Raw genomic sequence first — 9,443 nt, 5'->3', positions numbered from 1 at the left:
TGTTGATTTAATTCATAGCTCAGCTAAAGAACCTAGAAGGGTGGAGGAGCAAGTGTTTTGCTCCTCTACAGTGGAAAGGAGCCTAGGGGAGCAGAGAGGGAATCATTGAAGGCGTTTGAGTGAGGAACTTCCAGACCTTGGTGGTATTTGATTCAGGGGACTGCGTGGAGGGGAGGGGGCATGATGGGAACTGGGGCTGGGCTGTAGCAGGTGAACTTTAGGAGAGGGGCAGGGGCTGCAGCAGAAGAAGTCTGCATGCAGCTGGTAGGTACCTCCAGCTGGTGAGGTGCCACAGCTGCAGCCACTGCTTCTGCAGCTTTTTAATGCAGGACCAGCAGACGTGGGTGGTGGATGGGTGGGTGTGCCTTGGGATTCATGGGTTAGGCCAGAGTTAAGGCCTGCCATCTTGACCTTGGCTTGGAGTGACCTTGACCCTTTCCCTAGTTGGATGCCCCCTGGTTAAGGATAAGAGTGGGCCTCCATAGATGGCAGTGTCCCCCAGTTATTGGGAACCCTGACCCCAGCCTGTTAGCAGGAGGCACTGCTCAGCCAGAGGTGACCATGGCCACTAGCACCTCTCTAATGCTGTAAGCTGTCCCTGTAAGACTCACCTAACTCTCATCTGTGCTTAGGGCTACCTGTGGGGCAGCTGTCTTCTCCCCTCTCTCAGGGAGCAGGGTGAGATACTAAGGCCCCCGGGCAGGAAGTGGCACCTGGCTCCAGGCTTGCTTTCCAAGCAGCTCTGCAGGCTGCCTGGGGGTCATCTATGTTAGGCCAAGGTTCTTCCCTGGCTGCAGGTCCACTTGAGTCTCCTGCCCACCTCCCCCAAGTTCTCAGTGGTTGTATGGGAAGCTGGCCTGGCCTGTGGTTTGAGCTGCAGTCTTAGCCTCCCTGGGTGGTTGCAGAGACAGAGGGGGGCTTCTGGGTGGAGTGGGATCCAGGGTAGAGTGGAACTTGGGATGGAGCAGTGGCCTTGAGCAGCCACAGGAGACACACTGATGCTAGATTTCCATTGGCCAATGAACTTCCTGGCTACAGCAATCTCATTTTCTCAGAAAATGAAACTGAAATGGGACTGTGGTCACATGACAGGAGGCACAGTTGTAGCTGCTGCCTTGGGAACTCTTGCTTCTCCTTTCAGACCTGCAGGGGAAGGGACACTGGGCTAAAGGATCCCCCAGCCAGAGACAAGTCTCCTGCAAGGCGGCACCCAAGTTCTGCAGCCAGTGTGGAAAGAGGCTGCCTCCTGCAGCCCAAGGACCAGGCAAGTCCCAAGGGGCACTGGAGTCAAGTGGGGAATGGGAGCATCTGTGCCTTCCAGGCAGATGAGAGCAGGGCTAGCTTGTAGCCTCAGGGAGGCCTGACCCTCCCCCCACAGAACTCTTCCCAGGGGGCACTTTCCTCAAGCAGTTTTGTGAGGTTCTTTGCTGGAGTCACCTGTCCTGCTTCAAGTTTCCAGTCTCTTTTCTTTGAGAGAACTGAGTTTAGTCCCCCTTGGGGATGAGAAGCCTCTGGCTGAGCTGAAAGGCTCTGGACACTCCAGAGGATATCTAGCGAGGTGTCTGAGGCTGCTGGAGGGGGAGGGCTCTGTAGGTTTGCAATGCCCTGGGAGGGGTCCCCACAGCCTGCCCAGGCTGTCAGTGAAGGGACAGGAGGGGACCAGCTGTCAGATGGGCCTTCCCTGCTGATGGCCGGAATAGAGCAAGTGCCTCCCCTGCCCCTGTCCTGCTGCCCTAAAGCCCATGGGGCACAGAGCTCCCAGAGGGCAGCACAGCTTTCCCTCAGCCCCAAGAATGCCCTGAGCATCTGGGACTTGTGGATCCTTGGGATGGGGCAGTAGCCATGAGCAGCCACAGGGCCTGTAGATTGTTTGTAAAGATGGAGTTGTGGAATGGTGGAGCCACCTGCCAGGGCTCCCCACCCCTGGGTACCAGGAAGAACATCTGCCAGCTGGCGCCTTGGGAGAGGAGGGTTTGCAGTCTCAGGGGTTTAAAAAAGCCAAGCTGCTAAGCTGTGATGTGCCCAGCATTGTGCTAAACACGACATTATCATAAATCCCTGTCCTTCAGATGCTGAGAGTGAAGCACAGAGAGGTTAAGTAACTTGCCCACAGCCTCACAGCTAGCAAAAAGAGACAGGATTTTGAACCCTCTGGAACCCAAGTGCAGGTTGAACTGTGGTTGAGGTCTTGCTGGTCTTGTTTGAGGGGAGAAAAGGGGTACTGGTCTGAGTGATGAGCAGTGCCAGACTGTTTTCACAGGCTTGCTGTGGGGCCAGCATTAAAATTAATTATGGGACAAGACAGGGTGGTCCCTGACAGGCCACGAAGGGCAGGTGGGGCAAACACAGCACCCTGAGGGAAGTGGTGACCCAGGGTTCATCCTGCTGCAGGGCCTCCCTGAAAGGCCACTGCCCTCTGCCCCTCTTTTCATTTTTGGTGAGGGGCTGGGATGGGCCCAGAACCACTTGCCAGCAGAATCTGAATAAAGGGGAATCTGCCTGAGAACAAGGATATGTGGCATTTTTACCAAAAGCTGCTGATTCTTCTCATCCTGGGGGCAGGAATCAGAGGAGAAGCAGCAAAGGGCAAATCTCTAGCCTTGGCCCTGAGCCTGAACATGGGATGTTTACACTTCAAAGGGGAGTAGTTGGATTCCTAGGGGTAGTTATTTACAATCCAAAAGGCAAAAGGTAGGGGTATGTTAATCAGGTTTCTTGGAGATGGCTGACTGGAAAGGGGCAGGAACTCTCCCTTTCTAGGCACTACTTCTCATCACGGTGTTTTTATAGTTTGTTTTATATCCAGGCCTGGGTTTGCCATCCATTACACTACCAGGGGCTGCCTTCCAGGGGGTGCCCATCCCTGCAGGTAGGGAGAGAGGGCAGAGTGGCCTGGCACTTCACCTAAGCCAGAGCCTGGCAGGGGTGCCAGCCCTGGCTTCCTCATGCCTGGTGGTGACTCTGTTTACTGGAATAGAAACTGAAACAGGAACTGGGGGCTTGGCTCCTCTGCAGCGGAAGGCCACTCCTCTCAGCCACTTGGAGGTTCTTCAGGTGGTTCCATTTGCTGCAGGACCAGGGTAGGAATCCCAGGAATTCGGGAGCCAGCCAGGCCATGGGATGCTCTGCCAGGAACCCAGGCCTGGAGGTCCTGTGGATGAAGGCATGGGGGGAGACCTAGACCTATGGTCTCTACAGAGGTGGGGGTGGGGTGGGGGATGGGCTTTGAGAGAGGTGGGCCACCCTTTCCTGCCCCAGGTCCCCAGGGATCCAGGCAGGGACTCCTGCCCAGAATGCTGGGAGCTTCCTGGAGGAGGCACCAAGGTCCATGCAGCTGTTTCTTTTTTATTCTGTGTTTTCCTGGAGGATGTGTGTTTCTACAATGGAGGAAATAAGTTCAGAGTTGCCAGAACATCAGGGCTCCTGGGAGGCTGGGAGTGTGCAGCTTGAAGCCTGGATGATGGGCGCTCCCTGCAGGAGGAGCAGCCTTGCCTCTGGGGCCCAGGGTGGGTGGGGTTCAGCGGAGCCCCTGGCATGGGTAGGTGAGACCCCATCAAACAAGGGGTGAAGGCCAGATAATAAGGTCTCACCCCCATGAGGTCTCCCAGGGGGTTCCAGTGGAAGCCCAGCCCAGGATGTCCAGGAGGCCCAGAGCAGGTGTCCACTGGGTGGGGAAGAGGCCTGGGCAGTGGTATCTGGTCCCTGAGTTTTGCTCCCCTCTCCCCCAGTGCCTACCACACACTGGGCTGGCAAAACCTGCTGCACTATGCCCTGGTGTGTTTCCTTTTCAACTGCAACAGAATTGTTATAACATACATTTGGCATTTGATCTCTCTCTCTGTCTCATTTATTTATTGGTATTGGGGGTTGAATTCAGGGCTACTCAAACACTGAGCCACATCCCCAGCCCGATTTTGTATTTTATTTAGAGACAGAGTCTCACTGAGTTGCTTAGTGCCTTGCCCTTGTGGAGGCTGGCTTTGAACTCCGGATCCTCCTGCTTCAGCGCCCCCCAACACCTGCCTCTGGGATTATAGGTGTGTGCCACTATGACAGGCTGATTTGGATCTTTTAAAGTGAAGCATTTCATGGGCTGGTGGAGCAGAGCACTTGTCTAGTGTCAGTGAGCTGGTTTGAGCTTCCACAATTTTTTTTTTTTCTGGTCCTGGGGATTGAACCCAGGGTCCTTAACCACTGAACCACATCCCCAGCCCTTTTTATATTTTATTTTGTGACAGGACCTCACTAAGTTGCTGAGACTGGCTTTGAACCTGTGATCCTCCTGTTTCATCTCCTCTCCCACCCTCTCCCTCCCCATCTTGTTCATAGTCCAGTGGTGAAGCAAGAATTAGGCAGTCAGTATAGATAGGTAAATTGAGTCAGGTCAGATCTAGGAGGCTAATTTGAGTGAGTCCAGGAAGTTGAAGACTGTCCCCTGAAGGATTGAAATGTTAATTCCTTCAGCCCTTCCTCCACCCTTATGAATAACCTTCCCCTCCTCTAATCTATTGCTAAGGTAACCTGTCCCAGGAGCTGCCCCTCTCTATCGGGAGCTGTAAGGTTGTTAATTAATGTGTCCTGGGCTGTTCCCTCCTGCCCTTCCCCCTTCTGCTATTTCTCACCTTTTGGCCATCCCACCTAGCATTCCTGGGCACAGTCACACACACAGGAAGGAGACAGATAAAAGGAAGAGAGAAGAACAAAGAAAGCCTAGGGCAGATTTAAAAAAGCAGAAAGCCTCACTTCTTGGGATACCAGGATAACAGCTATGGCCCCCTTCTTCCTCTTGGGAGCAGTCTATGTTACTCCTTTCTAAATAATCTCTGCTTTACATGCTTCCCTCCGTGTGCTTCTTTAATGTTCAAACTTCAACATGTGGGGGAGCAGAACTCATAAGCAGCGGTACTGTTACTGCTGTTGACCGGTGAGGAGTCCTTGCTTCCCCAATGTTGAAGAATAACACCAGAGAGCACACGCCGAGGCAAGGTCAGAGGAGAAATTAGAAGTTTATTAAAGGACAGCAGAAAAGACTTCTCCCGGAGGAAGAAGGGGACCCAAGAGGTGGAATCCATGGAAGTGCGGTTGGTTCCCCTTTTTATAGTTTTGGTGATGGAATGTAGGTTGGAAGGCCCGAGGGGTGGGACACAGGTGGGCTTAATTATCACCTTTTGGGATAGGATTATCACTTCTCTGGGATGGGCTATCTCCAAATCTGTTGGGGCTGTTTCCTGGGTTTCATTAACATTCCTTTGGGATGGACTTTGGCCTAGGGCCTTTTCTTGGGACTTCATTAACATTCCATGAGTTGTCCTGCATTTCCTGGAATCATTCTCAGCATGGCCTCCATTTTAGATTTCACTGGGTATTAGACCTGATTTATCTAACTGCACTGACTACCTAACTTTAAATCTGGCTTCAGTACCAGTGGGGTGGTCAGAAGTGGCTCTGTGGTTCCAGTTATGATCTCCAACAGCAGGGAAGCCAGGCGTCTTTTGGAAATCAGATGGCCACTTGTATTTGTTTTTATTGGACTGCCTGTTGAGATTTATAGTCCTTGGGGCTGTTTGTGTTGGAAAACACAGGAAGCCAGGGCTGTACAGCAAAAAAGGGCACGGGAGGCCAGGAACCATGGAACAAAAGTAAGGCACCAAAAGGAGTTTTATAGGGGTGGGGGGAGATGCTTCCAGGGGAGGTTCCCAGGTCTGTGAAAGGGTAAGGGCCAGGAAGTCACTGTGCTTGAGGCTAGAACAATACCTATATAGGTCACTAGAGGTAGGAGGGCTTAGACCAACTAAATTGTTACTACCATTAGTTGGTTGGCCAAACAGAGTTTAGGGGCCAGGTCTCTTCAGCCAGGTGAAAAGAAAGACCCCCCCATGGGATGGGGAGTGGGAAGAGGAAGGGAAAGGGAAGGGAAAGCTGCTGGCCCTACAAGGGCCTGGCTTAGGGGTTTGGGTGTGTCTAGGGCTCTTGCTCCTTTCTCTGGTCCTGCAGCCCTGCCCTTCTGTATATGGCAGCTTTGTCCTCAGGCTGGAGGAAGAACTCTAGGCCAGGGTCCAACATCCAGCCTGCCATCATGGACCCCCCAGGAGGGAGTGTGTGTGTCCAACTCCAGTAGGAGCCCTGGAGCCCTCCCTGAGTCTGTCCCTGGGGCCAGGGGTGATGTCAGGTTCTGAGTAGATTAGGTTTCCTAGAGCTGCCTGTCCAGCTGGCATAGAAGGAGGGAGGCCCATCAGAATCCTGGGTTTGTTGTTAAATGTCATCTGTGCAAAGGGAAGTGGTCTGGGAGTAGAGAGTGTGGCAGAAAGTTTTCCAACTTTTTGGCGATGTGTTGTGTGGGCAGTTAGAGGCCTTGGTATAGGGTCTGAGTTCTCCACAGGGACTTGGTATAGGGTCTGAGTCCTGCAAGTGGTCTTGGTATAAGGTCTGAGTCCTGCACGTGGTCTTGGTATAGGGTCTTGTTATGTTCGAATTCGGGACCCCCAAAATACCACCAGAGACCAAGATCGACATAAACAGCAAAGAGGTGTTTATTGTGAGCTAGCTCAGTCCTCCGCGTGCACACAGCAACTGGTGACGCTGAGAGGCCCCAAGCCCAGGGTTTGCAGCAGTTTTATACACTCTTTGGGGAAGGCAGGAACTTCACATACATCATAGCATCTCTTAGCAAATCATCACACACCGCCGGAAAATCATAAAACAACTCTAAACATGATTAGCACATTCACTGGCCGGAACAAGTTGGGTAGGGGTGATTGGTTACTACAAGAGGGGAATTTGTTTGAACTGATTGGTTTAAGCCATGAGGGGTATTCCTGCTGAACTACATGGTTTCCCAATACGTTATCAACCACCATAAACTACTGGGAGGGTCATCTGGCATCCCAGGTATTTCCCTGTCTCATGCTGATTGGTGGTTGCTTTGGAGTTGCTATGGGTCCCCACCTAGTCTGACTTGAGTCAGGGACACCTGGCACAGCAGATCTCTTCTGTTATTTGTAGATAAACAACTTAGCAGGGTGGGAATGTACCTAGGAGTGCTCTGTGGGTCTTTCCAAGGACAAAGTTCATGCCCCTTCTTTGGACAGGCTTTGCTCTGAGGTAGAGGCTGGTTTTTCAGTCTAAGTCCTGCATGTGGTCTTGGTATAGGGTCTGAGTCCTGCACATGGGCCTCCTTCAGCGCATGGGCCTCCTTCAGCTCATGTGCCTGAGGGTCTTCTTCCTCCAGCACTCTGGGCCCTAGGTCTGCATGGCCCCTGCCTTGCAGGGAGGAGATGCAGTGGTAAAAGAGCTAGGAGAGGGAAGAGAGAAGGGAACACCTGGAGCCTGGCAGGCCTGGGCCTTGGCAGTCAGCTCAGAAAACATTCCAGGCAGAAAACCAGCTTGAAATGACATGGTGTCATCAAGACCCAGATTTGACAATAGAGATTCTTTGAAGGGTGAAGTTCAGACTCAGGTGTGCAGTCTTCAGTGGCTTTGTACACACTGTGTAGATGACATACCTGGTGACACAAGGTTCTCTATAGACCAGAGGGTAGATGGATGGGGTAGTACTAGGCTAAGGGAGGCAGGCCTCCGCTGGGAGATGCCTGGACTGGGGCTTCCTGCCCCTGAGGAAGGAGAAAGATTTTTCTGGTCTGGAAGCAAAGGGCAGATTCTGTTTTAGAGCTGCAGAGTTTGGGGTGCTGTGGACATTGCCCCTGCCGTGCCCCTTTCTTTTCTTTTTCTCTTTTCCTACACCACCCCTTTCTCTTTCTTTCTTCCTTATTATTAGTGATTGAACTCAGAGGTGCTCTATTATTGAGGTACATCCCCATTTTGAGACAGGACCTCCCTAAGTTGCTGAGGCTGGCCTCACACTTGGAATCCTCCTATCTCAGCCTCTCCAGTTGCTGGGATTACAGGCACATGCACCTGGCAGCCTGCTGCAGTCCGGCTGCAGCAAAATAACCAGGGGGTGATGAACAACTTGTGTAGATTGATACAGCAGGAGTGGGAGCTGTTTATTGTAGGACAGGAGGGGTATATATGCATTCCACACAGCTTATCTTGATTAACATAAACTAGATACAGCAGTCAACCAACAAGGAATTTCCACACTTAATGGCTTGCTGGCCTTACTTCACAAACCACTCCCTCTGGCAAAATGCCAGGCACCATCTTGACTTGTTTACAGACCCTAACAGAAGCCCAGCCTCTTTCTGTCTGATTCACTGTTCCTTTGCAGCTGGGGCTGAGTCCCTGGTCACATCCTGCCTGGCTGGTAGCAGAAACCACAGCAGGGCCTTGAGGGAGGTCAGATCTGATCTCTGCAGGGTTTGTCCCAGTGTGGCCTTCTGGTGCTCCCTGCTTTTCCCTGACCTGACCTGTCCTTCATCTGCCTATATAGATTCTCAGAACAATTACTCCTAGATATATAAAGAACTCATGACTCAACAACAAAAAGACAGTCTAACTTAATTCTGGACAAAAGGTTTGCCTGAAACAGCCTGCCTTCCCCTTCCTTCCTTCCTTCGTTCCTTCCTTCATACTGGGGATTGGACCTAGGGCCTCCCACATAATACACCAACACTACCTCTGAGCAGCATTCCAGCCTTTCTTATTTTATTTTGAGACTGTCTCACTAAGTCAACCTAGGCTGGCCTTGAACTTGTGATCCTCTGGCTTCAGCCTCCAGAACAGCTGCAATTACAGTTGTGCACCACCACGCTGGGTTGCCTAAGCTTTTCTCCAAAGAAGATGTACAAGTGGCCAACAAGCCTGTGAAAGGCATCAGCACACATTGGTGGTTCAGTGCAATGCAAAACCTCTTGACACACCACCTTACACACACTAGGATGGCTGTGATAAGAAGTGTCAAATCACAGGGGTCGGTGAGGAGGTGGAGAAGTTGGAACTGTGGTGTCATGCTGGAGGGAATGTGAAGTCCTGCAGCCACTGTGGAAAGCAGTGTGGCAGCTTATCAGAAAGTTAAATTCAGAATGGCCATATGACCCAGCAGTTCCATTAAGTATGTATCCAAGAGAAATGAGAACGGGTGTTTGAACAAATGCCTATCTATACATCAGAGCAGCAGAGCCATGGCACTCCAGCGGCACAGCAACCCAGGTGTTCCTCAATGGATGAACAATGAACTACTTAGGCTGTGTATACTCCGTGGAATATCAGTCAGCCACTATAAAGAAGGAAGTGTACATGTCCAAACTGCAATGAGGGTGCACCTCAGACACACAGTGCTAGGAGAAGGAACCTGAGGTACAAGGCACACACTGTGCAATGTCTGTTATAGGAAATGTTAGAACAAGCTCATCCAGAGAGAGAGAGATCAGTAGCTCAGAGTTGGGGGTGACTGTGAGGTAGACACAGGGTTGCTTTTGGGGTGACAAAGTGGGAGCCTAGTATAGGTGATGACTGATGACATTGTAAGTGGCCTAAAGGCCCCT

The 9,443-nt window shown here is 51.7% G+C and overlaps 1 protein-coding gene across 1 annotated transcript in view; it reads left to right on the top strand.

Annotated features, from left to right (window-relative positions):
- The first annotated feature begins 1,127 nt into the window (after positions 1–1,127).
- The window catches only part of LOC114105519 (E3 ubiquitin-protein ligase RNF213-like), a 104,452-nt gene continuing 96,136 nt past the window's right edge, over positions 1,128–9,443 (top strand). Inside the window, exon 1 of the mRNA XM_071601812.1 lies at positions 1,128–1,264. The gene's annotated coding sequence lies outside the window, so the exon portion shown is untranslated. The remainder of the gene's footprint in view (positions 1,265–9,443) is intronic.

The sequence above is a fragment of the Marmota flaviventris genome, chromosome 14, assembly GCF_047511675.1.
Source record: "Marmota flaviventris isolate mMarFla1 chromosome 14, mMarFla1.hap1, whole genome shotgun sequence".
In the NCBI taxonomy this organism is placed as follows: Eukaryota; Metazoa; Chordata; class Mammalia; order Rodentia; family Sciuridae; genus Marmota; species Marmota flaviventris.
This window is presented reverse-complemented; position numbering and strand designations above follow the sequence as displayed.